Source organism: Equus caballus, chromosome 1 (genome assembly GCF_041296265.1).
Source record: "Equus caballus isolate H_3958 breed thoroughbred chromosome 1, TB-T2T, whole genome shotgun sequence".
In the NCBI taxonomy this organism is placed as follows: Eukaryota; Metazoa; Chordata; class Mammalia; order Perissodactyla; family Equidae; genus Equus; species Equus caballus.
The window spans coordinates 199,509,684-199,530,045 of record NC_091684.1 but is presented as its reverse complement, the minus strand read 5'-3'; the positions used below and the strand labels follow the sequence as shown (position 1 = coordinate 199,530,045).

Here is a 20,362-nt window from a genome sequence, read left to right as displayed (position 1 = left end):
TCCGTGTATTCTGGAAAGACCTCTGGTGTGAAAGTGGGGAATAGGGTCCTCTAAGGCCCAAAGGAAGGAGATGTCCCCAGGGATGGTGGGAGCGAAGGCTCCTGGCCTCCCCTGTAGCGGCTCCAGACTGGCCTGTGAAGGGTCACGTGAGCATGACTCTGCCAAGCAAAGCAAGAGAAAGGGCTGCCAGGCTGGGGAGCCAGGCGGTGAGCAGGTGCCAGCCAGCAGGGGTCCCCCTCCTGCCATCAGTGGGTACTGCCTCTGTGAGGCTCCAGCCAGTGCTCACAGCATGCCATGCCGGGTGCTGGGTGCCTTAACCCTACGTCCTCGCTACAGCCAGTCACCTCCCTTCTCTGAGCCTCAATCTCGTCCTCTAAAATGAGGATTAATTTGGGTAACATGAGTGGCCTAGCCTGTAGTAGGCCCCCAACAGAGATGCCTTGAGTCCATTTGGATCTCCAGGTTAGACTGGAGTCTTGCAGTGTTATCTGGAAGTTCTTCCCTGAGGCTAGCCTAAGTCCTAATTACCCAGTGACCGATGTTCAGCCGCTGCGGCCGGAAGCCAGAGCAAGTTTGCAATGCTCCAGCAGGTTTCAATCACAGCGAGAGGAAATTCAGCAGATTCAGGTGCCAACTCATGTGACCACATTGTCTCACGCCTCACTCGGCATTCCCTGTCCTCCGTGGTGACTGGGGAGGGAGCACCCCTAGACTCCCTCAGGCCTCTTCTGCCTCCCCCACACCTACTGTGCGCCAGGACCGGGCCCTGGGGCCAGGCCTTTGCATCAGTCAGGGAGAGGGACGTGAGGACAGGTGTGGCGGGAATCTCCTAACCTGTCGCCCAGCAGCTGCTCACGCACCTCCCTCTGAGCAGCACAGCTGTACACGGGCTCTGGACCAGTGGATGCCCCAGCCCGCCGGCCCCCACTGTTCTGCTGGGTGGACTGCCCGGCCCACCACTAGCTGGAGTCACAGCCTCAGAACCTTCTGTATCCAGCATGGTAGGTGTTCAGAGGTGTCCAAGTCACTTCCACTCAAGTGTCACCTCCTCAGGGAAGCCCTCCTTGACCACCCTAGACAGACTGTTCCCTTCACAGCTCCCAGGGCTGGGGCCGAGCGTTCTGCACATCTATCTACTTGTCGGTTGTCTGTCCGTCCCACTGAGAGCGATCACTAGCGCCTACACAGCACTCGAAGGCCTGTGTTGGTTACTGTGCAGGGCCAGGACAGCCTCACTTTTCAGACAGGACCCAGAGAAGTTCAGGAACTGCCCCAGGTCACTCAGCTCGAAAAGAGCTGGGCCGGCTGGTAACCATGTACATTCCTGGCCTGTGTGTGCTGTGCTTGTCACTGTGGAGCTCCAGTGATGAGGACACTGCCAGACGCCCAGTGTGCAAAGTCAGTGTCTGCTGACTGTTGCGCTCACAAGTGCTGTTCGATGTACTGGGTCCCAGGAGGAAGCAGCTGACTGCATCAGGGGAACCAGGGAGGAGGCAGGAATGACACTGGAGGAGAGTGGCCATTCTGCTCTGCCTTAGATGCTGAGTGAGAGTCCAGCTGGCAGAGGGATGGAAGGAAGGGCAGCCCAGGCAGAGGGAACAGTGTGTGCAAAGGCCTGGCAAGTGCAGGGGCTGGTGAAGAGGGTGGAGGGGCAGGGGAGGGCTGCCCAGTGTGACGGGTGGGAGGTGGTCAGTGTGGTCACCTCGGGCTGCTGTGAAAGGACCACAGACTAGGCAGCTTAAGCAACGGACATCTGTTCCTCACAGCTCTGGAGGCTGGAAGTCCCAGACGAGGTGCCAGTGGATTCGGTTGCTGGTGGGGGCTCTCTGCCCGGCTTGTGGACGGCTGCCATCCTGCTGTGTACTCACTGGGAGAGGAAGGGAGAGAGCGAGATCAAGCAAGCTCTGGTCTCTCTTTCTCTTCTTAGAAGGACACTGATGCCATCACAGGGGCTCCACCCTAGTGACCTCATCTAACTTTTCCAATCACTGCTGTGCACTTCTGGATTCGAGTCAATGAAAGGCTCAGTCGGGAGACATGGTAACCAGCTTGCCCTTGAGAGAAGTGACAGGCTCCCTTCAGTGGGAAGTCCTGACTCAGCGCTGACAGTGGGGTCCCCATGGAGGAAGCAAAGCCGTGCAGGAGAGGGGAGATGGCAGCATCCTGAGGGGAAGATCCACCAGGCCTCCGTGAGCCCATCAACGAGGCTGTGCTGTCACCTGGGCTGACTCTCCATCCAGGTCAGCTCTGTGGCACATTTAGTAACACCTGTTCAACACTAGACCTGGGACAGACCTTGGGGAGCAGCAGCTTCTCCCCATGGGGAGACGGACGCAGGTGGAGCTGCTGATACGGGGAGCACAGGGTATGCAAGATGCTCTCAGCAGGGCCACGCTGCCCCAGGGGTCAGGGGATGTGGCACGTCTTCCAGGGGGTCCATGGAGGGTGTGCAGGATGCTCTCAGCAGGGCCACGCTGCCCCAGGGGTCAGGGGATGTGGCACGTCTTCCAGGGGGTCCATGGAGCGTGTGCAGGATGCTCTCAGCAGGGCCATGCTGCCCCAGGGGTCAGGGGATGTGGCACGTCTTCCAGGGGGTCCATGGAGCGTGTGCAGGATGCTCTCAGCAGGGCCATGCTGCCCCAGGGGTCAGGGGATGTGGCAGGTCTTTTGGACAGTCCATGGAAGGTGTTCGGGAGGCTCTTGTCAGGGCCACACTGTCCCAGAGGTCGGGGATGTGGCAGGTGTCCCGGGGATCCATGGAGCGTGTGCAGGAGGCTCTCAACAGGGCCATGCTGCCCCAGGGGTCAGGGGATATAGCAGGTCTTCCAGGGGGTCCATGGACAGTGTCTGGTTGGCAGGGCTCTGGGAAGCTAACAGCTTATGGGGTCAGGGACAGGACTGCGAATGTTCACTAGATATTCATGGAGGGAAAACCCACATGTGGTATCTGAGCCTGGTACCTCACCCTGTTGACTTCTAAATAACATGTGTTTATTCTCCACATCACCAGCTCCAATCACTTTACTTAGACATTTATTCTCCTGCTTGGTCTCTGTTTCTCCACTTGATGAGGGCAGTGGTGGTGCCTGTCTTGTCACTGTGGGACCCACTTGCCTCAGAGTCGCTGTGCTGTGGGCATCAGCTGAATGAAAATATGAATGGAGAAGTGCTCATAAATACCAGTGGAACACAAACAGATCCAGAAGCTGGTGAAGCTTGCCCCATTGGTAGAGTGTCCCTGGGGTGATGGAAGAGTTTTGGAACTAAATAGTGGTGATGGGCGCACAACATTGTGCATACCACTGATGACACTGAATCGTGCAATTAAAAAATGGTTAAAATAGCTAATCTTATTTCTTTTATCACAATCTTAAAAATTAATAATGTAAAAAATGAGAAAAAGACCTCCAAGAATAACCCATCATAACCAGGGGTGGCCCCATGGTCAGTCGTCCCCATCCATGTGGCGGATGGTGTCCCCACCTTAGCACAATGTCTGTGCAGTCTACATTTTGGGGAACCAGGCTGCTCCCCCAGGACAACGGCTGAGCTAGAGAGGAAGGAGAGAGCCCATGGTGGTCAGAGGTGGGCCACAGCCCCCAGGATGGTCACAGGGGGTGGGAGGGGAAGGAGAGAGCCCATGATGGTCAGAGGTGGGCCACAGCCCTAGGATGGTCACAGGGGTGGTAGGGGAGCAGGCCCCTCACCAGGTGCTGCGTGAGGATGTCTGTGATGTTGAACTTGAGGGAGCTGGGGTGGCCCGTGTGTGGAGCACAGCAGGTTGTGGTTGGTGAGGTTCAGAGTAACGGCTCCTCACTGACCCCCAGCTATGGCAGGTGCAGTCAGAGCCGAGGCTCAGAGGGAGGCCAGGGGGACCGACGTCCACCCAGGGCAGGGCATCACAGCGCCCGGGCCCTCCTCCTGTTGTGCCTGAGGGTCACTTGTTAGTGGAGACGCTCCAGCAGCGAGTGAGTAGGACAGGCTTAATGATTTGGGGGTCGAGATGAACATTTCCACCCAGGGACCGGAGGGGAGGGCTGTGTGGAAACACTGGGGCTCTGTCCTTTCCCAGGAGGAAAGGCTCCCACTTGCTGCGCCGATGCAGAACTGATGACTCCAGATATTTTCATCCACCTTCTCTCTGCTCCCATCTCCATCTCTTTGTCTCTCTGTGCCTCTGTCTCTCTCTCTCCCTCTCCTTCTCTCTACAGACAGATCAATCTAGACCTATCTATGTCTGTATCCAAATCTATATCTGTATGTGCTAGGATTGTTGACTTTCTAAACTCCTGTGCGGAAGACTGGTCTACTTGCTTAGAAGAGCAGGAGAATTATCTAACATCTGTCTGTCTGTCTGTCTATCATCATCTACCTCTCCTGCCCTTATAACCAACTACACCAATCTGGGCATGGGGGAGGTGGGGAGGGTGTCAGTGGGCAGTGTAGGAGTGAGGTGGGTGGGGTGGGCATCAGTTAGGAGGCAGGGAGAGGGGAGCTGGGCGTGGGAGCTATAACCAACCTCTCTGCACCTCGATTTAGTCATCTGTGAGATGAGATAATAATGATTCCTACTTCAAAGGTTGTTCTGAGGCTTAAACAAGTTAATTTTTGTAGAGTTCTTAAGCACAGTGCTGGGCATGGAGTAAACACCATGTAAGGATTTATTATACAACATGAATAAGTGCTTTATGATCACTTCCTATGTGCAGAGATTTTTCTGTGGATAAATACAAGCTGGGTACTACAATTACCCACATCAAGCAAAGGAGGAAACCAAAGTACAGAAATGGTCACCTGCCCAGGGTCACATGGCTGGAGGGAGGGAGAGTCTGGTTGGGCCCAGGTTCTCTGACCCCCAGTTCCTTGCTTGTGACCTCCCTGCTACACTCTTGCTCAGACTCATGCTTCCTGTGCAGTGCTCAGTAGTTGGTGTGACCTGTGTGGACCCCAGGAGAAGGAGAATAAATGATGCAGGTGAGGCCAGAGGCCCCGCGTCTTGACTCTAGAATAGATAAGGGTGCAGGGGATAAGTGTTTAAGACAAAATTGTGGAAGAAAACCTTACCCTCCCTCTTCCCTTCCTCCCTTCTGTTCATCACTCCTTCCAAGCTTCCTGCTATCCATCCGTCCTTCCTTCCTTCTTCCCTTCCATCTTTCTTTCCATCCACTCATGAACTTACCCTTCCTTCTTTTCTATCTTTTCTTCTTCCCTCCATCCTTTCCTTCCTTTCTCACACCATCTATCTATCCATCCACTTGTCCATCTATCCACCCATCATCCATCCGTCCGTCCGTCCTTCCTGCCTCACCCCTTCCCTTCCTTCCCTCTTCCTATCCATACCTCCTTCTATGCATCCTTCTGTCCATCCTTCCTTCCATCTCCCTTTCTTTCATCTCTCCATATTTCCTTGCATCCTCCCCTCATCATTTCCTTTCTTCCACTCATTTATCCATCTTTCTTTCCTCCCATCCCTCTTTTCTTCCTTCCATCTATTTATACATCTTTCCTTCCTCTCTCCTTTTTTCTTCCATTCATCTTTTTCTCCCTTCCATCACTCATCCATCTTCTTTCCCTCTTCCCATTCATCATTTCTTCCTTCCTTCCATCTATACACCTCCTTTCCCTCCATGGACACCAAATTGGCCCTACAATCTGCAGGAACCATCCCAAGGACTGGACGGTGATAAACAAAAGACAGTCAATGGAGCTGACTGTATGCTGATCAGTATCCTATGGTGCAGAGGACAACCACCCACAGCTGGTCTTATCTAGCCCAGAATCTCAATTGCGATAGTGTGTTGACCACCTCAATTTCTGGCACAGTGCTTGCCGCATGTCAGCCTTCAGAAATGGTCAAATGTGGTGTGAGAATGGAGGCACGGGAGGCTGTGGGTCTAGCCTTTGTGAAGAATGGGGATGTGTCCTGTATGAAGGAGTCTGGTGCATACTTTTGAGTTGCTATGTTTTGTCATTTTGTTCCTAGTAAACATTATGTGGGAGATTTGAGGCTCAGGAGGATAGGAAAATCCAGAGCAGAGCCTGGGGGCCAAGAGCCTGAGGGACAGTGACTGTCGTAGCTGGGAAACTGCAAAGCGCTGAGGCCAAAGGGAGGACCCAGCCCTAGAGGACTGTGGGTAAGAGTCACTTCTAGGCCTCTCTGGGCCATCTTCTCTGGAAGCCCCACCTAAGGAGGTCACTCTGCAGCGGGGGTAGATGGGCTGACACTGGTGTTCTTGAACAAGGGCCCAAGCTGTCGGAGGAGGAGAAGGAGGTCAGTAGGACTGAACAGGACAGGGGCAGGGCTGGAATGAGGTGAGCGGGGCGGCATCAGTGAGGAGGCAGGGAGAGGGGAGCTGAGCATGGGGGTGGGGGGCGTCAGTGGGCGGTGCAGAAATGAGGTGATTTGGGCTCTCACTGGGAGCTGCAAGTCTTCCTCTGTTTTGTCTAACTCCTCTGAGCCCAGAGGCTGCATGTCCTCTGTGCTGCACAGGGTGGGTGGACAGGGCAGGGCCAGAGACTGCAGTGAGAGTGGGAGAGCAGTTACACCTCAAGTCACTGCCTGGGCTAGAGCTAGGGGTCATGGGGAGAGTCTTGGTGCACATAACTGTTGCCCAATGTATTCACATCTGGTGCAGGAGCTCAGAACGTCTCCTCCCAGAATGGGAAACTTTGTTTTATTGTTCTATTAGTGATAATGATAACAACAATGACAATAAAAATAGTAGTGATAATAACAACTGACGTTCGGTAGGTGCTTACTCCATGCTCTGTGCTAAGCACTTTCCATCCAGGATCTCATATGTTCCACACACAACCCTTGGAGGGGAGGCCTGTTACTTACCCCCAACTGACACAGGTTGAGACTGAGTTTCAGAGAGGTTAAGTCACTTCCCCAAGGCCACACAGCTATTTTAGAGCAAAAGCTCAGACTCTAGGGTTTGAATGACTTAGAGTTGAGTCCTGTGCATCTGCTGGCTGTGCGGCCTCAGAAAATCACTGAGCCCCCAAGAACCAGCCTGTGCCTCTCTCAAATGGAGAAACAGCAGTGTCTACCTGCAGTGGCTGAAGGTCATACGTGTGAAGCAAGGTCCCTGTTATGTGACAATCAGTGAAGGCTGCTGTCATTGCTTTGCTGTACTGTTGTTATTATTATGCCTGCTTTCTCTGCCCACCCCTCTATCCCCTGCCCCTTGGGAATTAGTCCTGGGTTTGCCCTTGACGGTGTCCATTCCATTCTGGGAGAAGGGGAAGTTTCAGGAATTGTTCCAGAAGGCACCACTGGATCTGGCCTCACTGACTGACCCCTCCAGGTCCCCTGAGGCCAACATGGTCACGAGTTGGTCCTGGCAGGTCACCTGGGAAGGGCTGTAAAAATGGCCACAAATTCCTCAGCTCCCTGCAACGACACCTTCAACATGGTGTTGCAGCCCCTGAGACCAAGGTGGGGAGGCCACCTCCACCCCATGACTCCGGCTTGGCCATGACTTGCTTTGGTCAAAGGGATGAGAGAAACCTGATGCGAGCAAAGGCTGGAAAAATGCTTGTGTTCTGGGGCTTGCCCTCTGGGAGCTCTGTGAGCACATGAATGAGCCGGGGCTGGTCTGCTGGATGCTGAGGTCAGAGGAAGGACAACCAAGGCGACCTCTCCATCAGTCAGGTGTCCTCCAGGAGCAGTCACCCAGCTCACCTGCAGGCAATGGCAGACACGTAAGGAAGCCCCGTTCAAGCCAGAGGCGCTGCCCAGCTGACCTGCACACTAGTGAGCAGTAATCAATGATCAGTGTTTTAATCCAGTAAATGTGCGGGTTGTTTGTTATGCAGTAAAACTAACTGATACCAAACCTTAACAGAAAGCAAGGGGTGGATTAAAAGGAGCCACTGCTTCAGTCTGGAACTGAGAACCTGGAGTCACAGAGCTCTCCAAACCCAGGGGTGGAGCTGGACGGGTCTGTGGTGAGGGTATAGACCCAAAGGTTCATCCTCCCACTCTGTCCCCCAGCCTTGAGCTGCCTGTGCATGATCTCTGGTCCTTCTCAAGGCTAAGCATGGAGGCATGGAGGTGGGAAGGAAGGAGACACAGAGGGAAGGCTCTTTCTGTAGAGGTGGAGGAGACTGGAGCCTCTGGGGTTCTCAAGGAGGGTATAGAAGTCACAGAACCTGAGGAGGAAGCATCAGATGAGAACGGGGCAGCCTCATCACCTTGGAGATGCCCAAGATGGGGGCCCTGATGCCCAGCCTGTCACAGAAGGTGGAGGTGGGGGTGGGTAGGTAACCACCTACGGCTTCCTGCCTGGAAGCCCTGAGGCCCTGGACTTCGGGAGGAGGGACCAGCTGCCCCCTCAAGGCATTGTAGGGTCATGGGGTCATCTAGGGCTTGAACACTTACCACTGGGGATGGAGGTCAAGGCTGGTCTGGTGTAACTGCAGAGAGTGGGTAAGAGTGAGGGGGGAGCTTTGAGAGGGTTAAGGAAGGGAGGGAGGGGCTGGACCGCTGGTGGAAGACTAGACGCCATCAGGAGGTTGTGTCCCTTCCAAACAGTCAGCGGTGCCTCCTATAACCTTTCTCTGACTTTCCATCTCTCTCTCCCTGTGACGTAGCCCTCGGTGGGGAAGAGGGACCTCACAAGGAAAAGAAGAGTGAGGAGAGAGAAATCTCGAAGCAGACGTGGATGTGTGCTCTGACCAGAGCTCAGAGCACCAAGAGAAGCATCCACCTGGGGTGCAGGAGGAGACCCCTTTCCCTCACCGCAGAGACAGTCCCTGTGCAAGCCGGGCGACACCATGGGGCTGGTGGCTCAGCTCTCAGCAGAGCCACTCCATGTCCAGCGTGAGGTCCACAGAGTCAGGATGGTGGACGCAGACAGTGTCAACCCCAGTGGCTGCTCCACCCTTTCGGGCCTGGGGAGAGAAGGACATGTGTATGGGGACAAAACAGAGGGACATCTCTGGTTGGACATCCGTTCATCAGCCCACTTGTATGTGGATGCCTGCTCATCTGCTCTCCTGGTCCACGCATGAGCTGCTCACAAGGGAAGGGACATCTTCAAGCCACAAAGGACCAGAGTGAATGTTTAGAGTCAGGCGACCATCGGTTCAAGTGACAAACCTTAGTTCTGTCACTTGTTGAATAATCAATATAAACACCTGTGACTCAGTTCTGCCATCTTTGCAGTGTGAGTAATGCTGTAACCACCTATTAGAATGTGATGGGATTCAGAAATGATTGATACAAAATACTCAGCCTGGGGCCAGGTACATACTAAGTGTTCATTAATTAATTAATTGCTTAATTAAATAAATGTTTTTAGAGCACCCAAACTCCCTAGGAAGACTAAACAGCAGCTCTGAACAGAGATTCACCAGCTCTCAGAAAGCTGATCCAACCCAATTTTTGGGCTGAGCTTCTGAGCATAAGACACTGCATAGCAGAGACCCCCACCCACTGCCCACCTGCCTCTTGCCTTACCAGCTCTCTAGGGCAGCAGGAAAAACAAGGCCGAAGGGATAATCCAGGGATCCAGCAGGTGGCGCTGCCAGAGAGCATGACGGGGAGAAACAGTCTCCTAGCACCTCAGCAGGATGGACGTGGCCTTGTGCTGAGGTGCTTGTAGCTCTGGTCTCCTAGATTCTTGATAAAGGTACAACATCAGTTTTGTTGCCTGGGATGCTGCTGATGGTAAAAATGGCCCCTAGTTGATGACCTGCATCTTTTCTGGGAGGACCATAAATGGACACCAATACCTGGCAGGAAGCTATAGCTTTGGGCTTCCTTGGTATGTGGTGACCCTGTTAACTGTGCAGGACTGTTACAAGAGCTCGGTCCCCCCTTTGGGACATAGGACATCTAACCCAGAGTGGCTTTGGCACCTATCCATTGAGCTTTCGTTTCCGTGCTCATGGGCATTCACGTGGGACGACACAAGAACAGGCCCTGGACTGCCAGAGGGTGCTGGCATGCCATCTCCTGAGCACCCTTCTCAGGGAGTTGAAGTCACGTCGGGCTATTCAGGTCTGCAAGTCTGACCGTCTGATTGGATTTAGGATGACCTAGAGAGGGCAGTGCCCAGGTCTGGCACCAGGGCTGGGAACAGCATGAGGTGAGCAAGGACCGAGGTACAACACTTAAGGAGCACTCCCTCTCAGGGTCGTGGAAGTACAGGGTTGGCACCTGAGGGTGAGCACCTCCTCAAATACATTCTGTAGCCTAGGAACCTCGCTTGCCCACCCTAGTCTGGCCAGCCTGCACCTTATTACACCTCCTAGGACCAAAGAGGAGGCCTCCCCTTGGTGCAGTCAGTCTGCAGACAGTGCACAGTGAGCCGATGCTGCTGGTGGTGAGCAAGGGCTTGAGCTGAGGAGGAGGGAGTGGGTGGATGAAAATAGATGTAAACATCATAAGTATGAGCTTATTTGAACTTCCCACACCTTTTGACAGGGGCCACATCAAAAACGTTCTGCTATGCGTGGAAGGCGGCCCTGCTGTGGGATGTGGCGTTTCCTATGCTCATAAGAAAGGAATGAATAAGGATTTCCTGCAAGAACTGGAGTAGGCTGTGGGCAGGTTTGGGAGGGAGGCAGGTAATGCAGCTATTATTACAGTGAATGTGGACACAGACAATAGATTGTGATAATGCTTTGGCATTATTGATTTTATCTGCCTGATCCTAGCAGTCATTGCTCAGAAGGGCGTAAAAAGCTCTAAGCTCACAGAGAAAATATTCCTCAGCCCTGAATATGTTAACATGCTCATTTGTTGATGTCTAAAGTACTTAGCAAACATTAGATTATCTGGTGGTTTTAAGATATGTCTGCAAATATTTGGCACTCCTCCCTTCAAGAGATGGAACCTGTTCCCCTTGCCTTGGGAGTGGGCTGGACTTAGTGGCTGGCAGTGGTGGGTGTGGCTTTGGAGGCTGGGTCACAAAAAGGCCCTGCAGTTTCTGTGTTGGTTGCTTCTCTCCTGGATCACTTGTTCTGGGAGAAGTAAGCTGTCACATCCTTAAGAGGGGGGTCCACGTGGCAAGGAAGTGAGGCCTCCAGCTGACAGCCACATGAGGGAGCCTTCTTGGAAGCAGTTCCTCCACCTGCACTCATGTCCTCAGATGACGACAAGCCCAGCTGACATCACAGCTGTGACCTTAGGAGAGACCCTGACCCGGAGCCACCCAACTCAACTAAGCTCGCGGTTTCCTAAACCACAGAAAGTGGGAGAGTACATTTGCATCTAATTTTGCATCATAAAATCTCATTTATCCCTAATTATACTCTTAGAAGAGCTTGTCCTTCTACATATATTTTATACAAAATAAACAAATAAAGTAGAGGTAATTCAAACATTTAAATTTAAATTCCTATGGGAAGATTACTGACTTGTTAGGAACTGATGGAGCAAGCATAATACCTACTAAGTTTCATGATTTTTCTGCCAGAGCACTGAGATGCACAATCATGAAGTTCAGTTTCTTCCTAAGTGTTTTTCCAAACCGGAGGGGATGACCAGGGGGCCATACCAAGACCAGGAAGTGCCTGTGGCACAGTGACTGTGTAGCGAGGGTGGATCCCTAAAGACCCCGTGAAACAGTTACACACAAGCGGCTCCTGGAAACCACAGTGACTGGAGTAAAGCAGTCGACCCAGCAGATAGGAATGGGAATGGGAATGGCGTCAGGGAGGGTCAGGGCCACAGAATCTCACAGAAGACAAAGAACCACAACGAAGGCCCGGCTCTGAGAGCAGCTGCTGTGGTTGCACCAAATCAAACTTCCGAGACAACCATTGTGGGGACTGCCGGACCACAGGGTCATTGCAGCCACAGACCAACAGCAGCTCATCTGAACACACAGATCTCAAGAGTTTCCTCTCCATCAACCCTTGTTTTAGGATGACAGACACCTCCATCCCTATCCAACACTTGTGGACGAGTGTAACCAGAAACCTCCTAAAGAAGGCGCAGGACAGAGCGGGATGAGAACATGAGGGACGGGCAGCGGTGCTGGACCTGACCATGGGGACTATCACCCGGGCCTGTTTAACTCAAGAGAAGAACCCAGGACTGAGATGTGGTCTATAGCTCCTCATCTTGCCATGTTCGTAGACACCACACAGTTTTTCTTCCTTTCTTTACAAAGGTGTTGATGAATTTGCATGTAATTAATTCAGGAAGAGGGAAATTTTTCACAAAGTAGTAGGATCTGGTTCCCATGACCAGGTTTTCCAGTCTTTTTGATGGTACAGGACACTCAGGAAGCACAAACACAACCTATCAGAATGTGTAATACAAACAAGGTCTCACTTTCATGTAGATCAGCACCTAGGCTTTTTGAGACAAGATAAATCATGAGGGCTGCTAACTACTCCTCCACAGCCTTCAACAAAACACTTAAAACCCCTAAGTTAACTTACCAATCTCAGGAAAAGAGAAACTTGACAATTCAAGTCTGTTGGGTTTGCATCCAAATGCACAGCACAGGGAATCGAATGAACAGAAACATCTTAATGGGAAGGTCTCGCTTGCCTTTTATCTTTTGCAAATGAGCAGTACATCTTATATCCTGCTCCTTTCACTGTTCTAACTAATTTTTAAGGAAATATGGTATAAGTGAATATCCCTAGATGTGTTTATCTTGGTTCCCCCAGCAATCAAAGGAACTGTCTCTTAGGGCATACAGAATTTAGGAACATCAATTATTAAGTGAAGTGGAAGTGGAAGTGCTCCTGAACATTTCCATTTCCAGACAGAAAAATACAACAGATCAGACCAGGCAAGTCAAGGTCCACACCGCTGACTGCTGTCTTTGACAAGCTTTCCTCCAAAGCAGAGACGGTAAACCTGACAGGTTTCCAATGATGCCCGGTGCTCCGCACCTTGAACATGGCTCTCCCAAAGCTGGAGCACAGTCTGTCTGTTCCTGGGGGGTCAGGTCACCACTGTGTCTCTAAGACACCACCAGTCAGGCCCGAGTGGAGTTAGGCTCATCAGTGTATGCTGAGTTTTTTGAGGCCTCTGCATTTGAATGGGTTGGTGAAAATGGCCCACTGGATACTTGTCTGGGAATGTGGTTGTCCTCTGTTCTCAGCAGATCCTAGGGAAACCAATGATCAGCTTCACTAACGGCTCAACCTCCAACTCTGCGAGAAAGGCGTCTTGTGAGGGTGACATTTCCGGGAAGCCAAAGCCAGTGTTACCACCCTGTAAACTCCTTAAGCTGTGCTTTCTATCGGGGCCACAGGGCAAGTTCCTCCCAAAAGCCATGGAAATGGGGCACTTTGGCTGGAGAAAGCAGAGGACAGCAGGCAAAGTGGACGGTTCCTGGGATGTCAAGCCAGTGCCCATAAAGCAGTTAAGCAAGTAGCTTCCTGGGCCTGGACGGGGGGGACGCTCTGGAAAGACTCACAGGAGCCAGGTGGCGAAGGGAAGCGAGCGGTGGGGCAGGAGGCGGGAGAGAGGAGGGAGGCCGAGTCCCGACCGGATTCCCGCAAAAGCGAGCTGCACGAAGCAGGCCCGCCGCCGCTCGGCGCAGCGTCGCACCCTCCTAACTCCCTAATACCGGGCGTCCCCTCACATCCCTCCTGGACTCGATTGCGGGAGGTTGGAGGTATCACCACAACCGCCCTGCCCTTCCCCCCAAGGGCTGAGCACCGGGTGCGTGCACACGGCATCCTGGGAGTTGTAGTTCTGCAGCGGTACCCCAGGCATCCTGGGAGTTATAGTCCCGCAGACTTGCAAACGGCTGAGACCGGTTAATGGACTACAGCTGCCAGCATGCGCAGCGAGGGGCTCCACCTGCCGCCGCGCCACTCCGTGCGCCGAGGGCGGTTCCAGCACGCCCCGCGGAGGCCGTCTGACCCCAAGTCACGCCCACGTGACCCAGCGAGGCCCGGCGGGCCCAGAGCGGCGGGATTCGTTTTGATATCGTGGTCCTGCGTCTCCACGAGACGCCGCTGGGGCGACTTGTCGCGGCGGAAGTTCGACTTCTCGCAGACAAGTGAGTGTCCCAGCGCCTCTTGCAGTTTACAGGAGTGGGCACGGTGCAACCTGCCCTCCATGTGCTCAGCGCGCCTGCCCCGCCCCCTGTCGTGTCGCGCCCCTCCGCCCCTCCCGCCCTCCCCCCCCCCCGACAACCATCCGCCACGCCCCTCGCCACGCCCGCTGCCCTCGACCTTGTCCACCGCCTTCCCCCGCATCCCTCCCTCACCATGCCTGCCTCCTGCTGCACCACGCCCTCCCCTCCAGCACGCCACGCCCGCTCCACGCCCTGGCCCGTGGATGTGCGCAGTGGGGCAGGCGTCGCGCACGGAGGCAGGCGCCTAGGTTGGGGTGGGCTGACCAAGCCGGTGTCTGCTGAGACTGCCTGGAGACCAAATGGAAGCTCCCTGGTCCGTGTGTGAAACCATGAATTCACTGCTAGAATGGAAATGCCGGTACCGGGAACCTGGAAGTTGCCTTTTCAGTGCCGTCTTTCCTGCCATCCCCTCCATCCCTCTGGCTGCAACGATCCTCCCTCTGGACCGGGTGGTCAGGCTCGCTCCAGAGCTGGCCTTGGACTCCGGCTGGCTGAACGGTCCACTCCTTGGTCAGACCTCTTGGAAGGACTGCCCCACCCATGTTATAAAAGGAGAAAACGTCACAGTGGGCAGCCCCCATTCCTGCGTTAGACAGACAGGAAACAGGCGCACAGGTGAGTCACCGCCTAAGCTGTTTTGGGGGCCACACGCACACCCCTTCTCTGATGCCCCACACAGGCTGGTTCACCGTTTCCTTATCCCACAGTGGGCCTCTTCGTGTAATTAACACAAGCAACAGGACCAGAAGTGCCCGGTGGTCCCCCCAAAATGGTAGGGAAGTTTGTGTAGGAGGGTGAAGAAACTTTCACATATTGAGGTATATGGGGTAACTATTCCAGTTCAAAACTGATTCAGCTTGGACTAGAAAGCCTGACTGATGGCCTGTCAAACATGCACTGTACATTGGCTTATTCATTAAAATAAAGAATACATACTTCCCCTCCTACACCCTATTGGTAATATCCTTGACAAAGAGAAATGGCAAGCAATAGGATATATTGGAGGATATGAGGAAGCCATTTGGTGTAAACCTACTTTGGCCTGACCTTGTTTTTCCAAAAGGGTCTGACGGTGGCTGTTGAGCATGCATTGTGTATCTGCTTTAGACATTCCCTATGGCAAGAACAAAGGCCCTTGAGATAAAGGTGCAACTTCCCTCCCCCTCCCAACTTTGGCTTTCCTTAAAGATTAAGCATCTTTCCTTAGGCTAGGAACTGATTGCTCCACTCACCTGTGACCTCCCAGCTCAAGACAATAGACTTGCCTCCTGCTGCGCCCTTGGAGATAGCAGACCCACTACCTGCTGTGTCCATCAAGTGCTGTGCCGACAGGGCAATCTTGTGACTATTGTAAAAGGGACATTTCAATCATACGTGAAACATCCTGTTTGGGGGTATGTAACCGCTCTGTATACCTCACTTCTTTGGTGCCCTTTCTTCCTTCAGGAAGAAAGGCCTCGGGCCATGGTCCTCACATTTTAGCTCGGAATAGACTCACCCAAATTTTCATTTATAGATTGATTATGGGTTATTTTCGTTGACACCCTATTGATAACACCCATATTAGTCCCTTTCCTGGCATCATGGTCATGTTGACCTGCTAATTTGCAACTGAATACCTCTTTGGAAATGTATCCCGGGTGTGTTCAATATATCTTTTGTTCTAAAAAGATGTAAGACTGTACTGAAAGCCACCGCTTCTCCAGAACACCTTCTAAGGCCTTCCTGGGTTATAATCCTCACTCTGGCTCATGATAAACTCACCCCAATTTTGATTTATAGGTTGGTTATGGATTATTTGCATCGACAAAGGTAATACACAACTTCAGCATTTCTGCCCTATAATAGGCTCCTTTAGAACCACTTTTAATATCTCTTTTTAAATACCCCTTTGGAACCACTTTTAATAATTTGTTGCTTTTGGGGGTTACACTGATAATTCTCTTAAGTCATTTTCCCATTTTGTTTCTCTGATAATTCCAAGTTCTGCATTGCTACCTGCTTGTCAAATGAGTATTGGCCACCCCAGTTCTGTGCAGAGAGGATGCAAAACAGCAGAGTATCTGTGGTGCAACTTTCTGGAGCATCAATTTTACTACAACGTTTGGAAGAAACAAAGTTAAGTAGTTTCCAAGGTAAGTAATTAAAATTTTAAAACCAAAACAAGACTGGAAGTCATCTGCCATTAATAACTGTCAGTAATTTGTGCCTGAAATGTCACACTTTCTCTGAAAAAATGCTAAGGAGAACCTGTTTTCTCTTATTTTAAATAGCAAAAATAATGACATTGCAAGTCCTGGAAAAAGCCTCCCAATTTCCTAGATCACAATATGACATCTAGTATAAGTTGTAGATGCCGTGTGAGGTGTACGATGCTTGAAGCAGCCCTTCCTGGTCACCTCCCTTTATGTGCTTGTTAGCATGCAGTTGCTTTCTCAGCAGCAGTGGCTTCTCCTAGACCTGCGACATCAGACATTGTACATCTTGCTGATATTCCACAGCTTTGCAGTGACTAGCATGATCAATGGCCTACCAATTGTATTTGGAAGCAACATGAAGCTTGTCTTGCAAACCATTTAGTTTAAAATGTTGTATTTTTTGAAGACTTGATGTAAAGTTTATATAAATATCAGCTGAAAGATGTACTGAGCAAGTAGCTGCTGTTTAGTTTAAGTATTAAAAACTAATGTCTTCTTCCAGGAGAACATTAACTGGGGGCGTGTTCTGTGGGGTATACCTATATTATGAAAGGATGGCAAAAATCCCATTTATTTTAAAGATTAAAGTTGTAACTTTGCACAAAATTGGGCTGAGAAGCCCTTTCAGGTTTCCTCCAGAGTTCTTTAGTCCTGTGTCTGTGATGACTCTTTGCCAACATCTGCGTACAAAGACACCCTAAGGTTGTGCATTAAGCAGACAGACATCCTCTGACCCCAGATTCCTCTCCAGTTACCATCGGCTTCTCTGCTCCGTTCAAGCGGCCTCTCCTCACGTTCTCTCCTGAACCGATTCCATTCCTGCTTCCTCCACTGCACTTCGCTGAAGTGGCTTGTAGCCAGGTCTCCAATGATTTCCGTTTTGCTCAATTCAAGGTTAAGTTCTTGTTCTTATCTCACTCTTTCAGCTGCATTCGACACAGATGATACAACTGAGCACTTCCTCCTTCCTGAAACACTTTCCTCTGGATTTCCCAGCCCCTCCCCCTCACGCTGTCTTCTTCCCCTGCCCCTCCCCCACCACATCTAGTAACCCTCACCCCCTTCTCTTTGCTCTGTGACCCCTCTTCTCAGAGAGATCCCATCCAGTCTCCCAGCTTTGAATGCCATCTGCTGGTCACCCCCAGGCCTGGGTTCTCTTCCCTGAGGGGAGCACCCAGGAGTCATCCTTGGCTCTTCCCTTCTCACCCCACACGCAGTCTCACAGCAAGTCCCTGCAGCGTGCATCCTGATTGCAGCTTCTCGCTGTCTCCATTTCTAGAACCGGCTTCAGCTGCCTTTCTCTCTTACTGGTCTCCTGCCAAGGACAGTCTCCTAACCGTCTCCCTGCTTCCTCTCTTGCCCTCCTCCAGCCATTCTTCACTCAGCATGCAGAGTGACCTCTTGAAAGCATGAAGAGCAAGGATATGCGCCACCCACCTCCCCATTCAAACTCTGCCACTGCTTCTCATTGTGAGAGAATAAGAGCTTAGACAGCCTGGCCCCTGCCTGCTCCTTCAGCCTCCTCTCCTACCTTCTTGTTGAGACTTACATGTGAGATGTTCTGGTATCTAGAACTGAAAGCAATCTTAACTCACAAATAGATATCAGATCATCGAATCTAGAGCAAAGGGCATAGAAGGAAAAGTTGAAGGGAGAATGAAAGGTGAGAATTTTTTAAGCGCCAGAAACTATGAACACATAACAGATCTGTATGAATATGCTCAAAAGAATGTGGTAACAAAGTTAAAAAAAAGTGTGTCAACAGACTTGCAAAGAAGTAGAAATACTTTTGACCATAATTTGCAAACAAAAGCTACACTTAGTACACATTACATTTCCGGACGTAATGCAATAAAATTAGAAATAACAGAAATAGAGAACTTCAAAATGTTCAGCTTTTTGGAAATGTTAAAATATTGTTGTAAATAAGTTAATTCTTGTGTGAGGGTTCATATCCACAAAACAATTACAGTGCCTGTACACACACGAGCTTGCTGATGCATCCAGATGTTTGCAGTGGTGGGGAAAGGACGAGCTCTCTGACCCAGAAGCTCTTGGAGCGACAGTGCCTGCACACACACGAGCTTGCTGATGCGTCCAGATGTGTGCAGTGACAGGAAAGGAGCTCTCTGACCAGAAGCTCCTGGAACGACAGGGTCAGTGCACACACAAGCTTGCTGATACGTCCAGATGTGTGCAGTGGTGGGAAAGGATGAGCTCTCTGACCCAGAAGCTCCTGGAACAACAGGGCCTCTGCACACACGAGCTTGCTGATACATCCAGATGTGTGCAGTGGTAGGAAAGGATGAGCTCTCTGACCCAGAAGCTCCTGGAGTGACAGTGCCTGTGAACACATGAGCTCGCTGCTGCGTCCAGATGTGTATAGTGGTGGGAAAGGAGCTCTCTGTCCAGAAGCTCTTGGAGCGCCAGTGCCTGTGCACACACGAGCTTGCTGATGCATCCAGATGTGTGCAGTGGTGGGGAAAGGACGAGCTCTCTGACCCAGAAGCTCTTGGAGCGACAGTGCCTGCGCACACACGAGCTTGCTGATGTGTCCAGACGTGTGCAGTGACGGGAAAGGAGCTCTCTGACCAGAAGCTCCTGGAACGACAGGGTCAGTGCACACACAAGCTTGCTGATGCATCCAGATGTGTGCAGTGGTGGGAAGGACGAGCTCTCTGACCTAGAAGCTCCTGGAGTGACAGGGTGATGTTCATCGGAACCCCAGCAACCCCCTGTGTCATTTACCATCTTGTGACCAGTGGGAGCCGGGTGGAGGTGGCCGGGAACTGTAACTGTTACAGACGCTGGTCATAAACCCAAGGCCGCCTCCCTTGGTGCCTGCACTTGACCCTGCGGTTGTTTCCTGCACTGGGGTTCCCGGAAGCCCCACCGCTGGACCTGTGCTGGTGGACAGGACCAGACTGCCCTCTGATGGCAGCAGTTTGAAAACTGGCACCAGCAGCTGCCATGGAAAAAAGTGATGGCCCAGGGGACTGTGTGACCCTCCCACGGAGGGATCAGGATCCCTGCAGGGCTCCCGGGCAGGGCTCAGAGCCCATCTGCTTCCTGCCCTTTCTCCTCTGCTGCTCTCCTCTGACTATGGGAGTCGGGGAAGCAAACAGTCATGAAAAATGGCACTTCTATTGGCTGTGTCTGTATGTGGAAGTGCACAAATGAAGGAAGATTTTAAAGCAGAACACAGAACAATTTGTGCTGTCTGATTAAAATCTGTCAGATATGTTCATTAACAAGTTTGGAAGAGAATTTGGAAATGGCTGAAATTTTTAATAAAGTTCATTCTTTTAGTTTGTTTGAATTTAAAAAGATACGTTTAGAAATAAATTTGGCCCATAAAAAAATTAAATCTTAGCTATCCAGAAATTCAAGTATCTAGAATAAGGTACTTCCCAAAGGTCTGTGTAACTCAGATTTTACTATAGCTTGAAAACTACTAATGTATAATGTAGCTGATGAAATAATACATATTCCCACAGAAAAGAGCAATAACTAATATATATAATAACATATATGATAATATAGCAATTGCAGCAATATATTAATTATATAACAATAATGTATCTATCAAAAATCGAACACCCATCATGAGTCAGGCACTGCGACAAGCACTTTATATTATCTCACAAGAATTCTCTCTGAGGCAGGTTTCACTGTCTTCAATTTAGAGGGTAATTAATAAGTAATACATAGAATTGAAGGAGAAACTATTTAGAACATGGAAGGCTGTCAAAAATAATGTGTTGAATGAAAAACTCAAGTTACGGAAGTACAGCACGTTTGTGGAAAGGTTTTTTTTGGCTGACGAAGATTGTCGCTGAGCTAACATCTGTGCCAGTCTTCCTCTATTTCGTATGTAGGCCACCACCACAGCATGGGTGATGAGTGGTGTGGGGTCCACATCCGGGGTCCAAACTGCAAACCCTGGGCAACCAAAGCAGAGCTTGTGGAACTTGACCACTGCACTGTGGGCCAGCCCCTAGAAAGTTTAAAACTTATAAAGTTAAACAGTGTTTACAGATACATACATATGTAGTAAAACTATAATGAAAGTCAAAGGAACAATCTATTTTTTCAACATCA

General features: G+C 51.1%; 2 long non-coding RNA genes across 8 annotated transcripts; one reads left to right on the top strand and one right to left on the bottom strand.

The window, feature by feature from the left end:
* Window positions 1–3,020: 3,020 nt before the first annotated feature.
* On the bottom strand, window positions 3,021–4,936 carry LOC138925305 (uncharacterized). The gene is made up of 2 exons (XR_011441252.1): window positions 4,795–4,936; window positions 3,021–3,142 (listed from the first exon to the last, which is right to left on the bottom strand). It is a non-coding gene; the product is annotated as an uncharacterized lncRNA (long non-coding RNA).
* An 8,896-nt stretch (window positions 4,937–13,832) lies between these two features.
* Window positions 13,833–19,569, top strand: LOC102147580 (uncharacterized). 7 transcript variants are annotated; one of them, XR_011441243.1, is made up of 6 exons: window positions 13,844–13,985; window positions 14,409–14,678; window positions 15,271–15,457; window positions 15,846–15,875; window positions 16,048–16,198; window positions 18,234–19,569. It is a non-coding gene; the product is annotated as an uncharacterized lncRNA (long non-coding RNA). The 7 variants fall into 7 exon arrangements; XR_011441245.1 differs by having other exon boundaries at window positions 13,865–13,985; window positions 14,234–14,678; window positions 15,310–15,457; XR_011441242.1 differs by lacking the exon at window positions 15,846–15,875 and having other exon boundaries at window positions 13,833–13,985.
* Window positions 19,570–20,362: the final 793 nt, after the last annotated feature.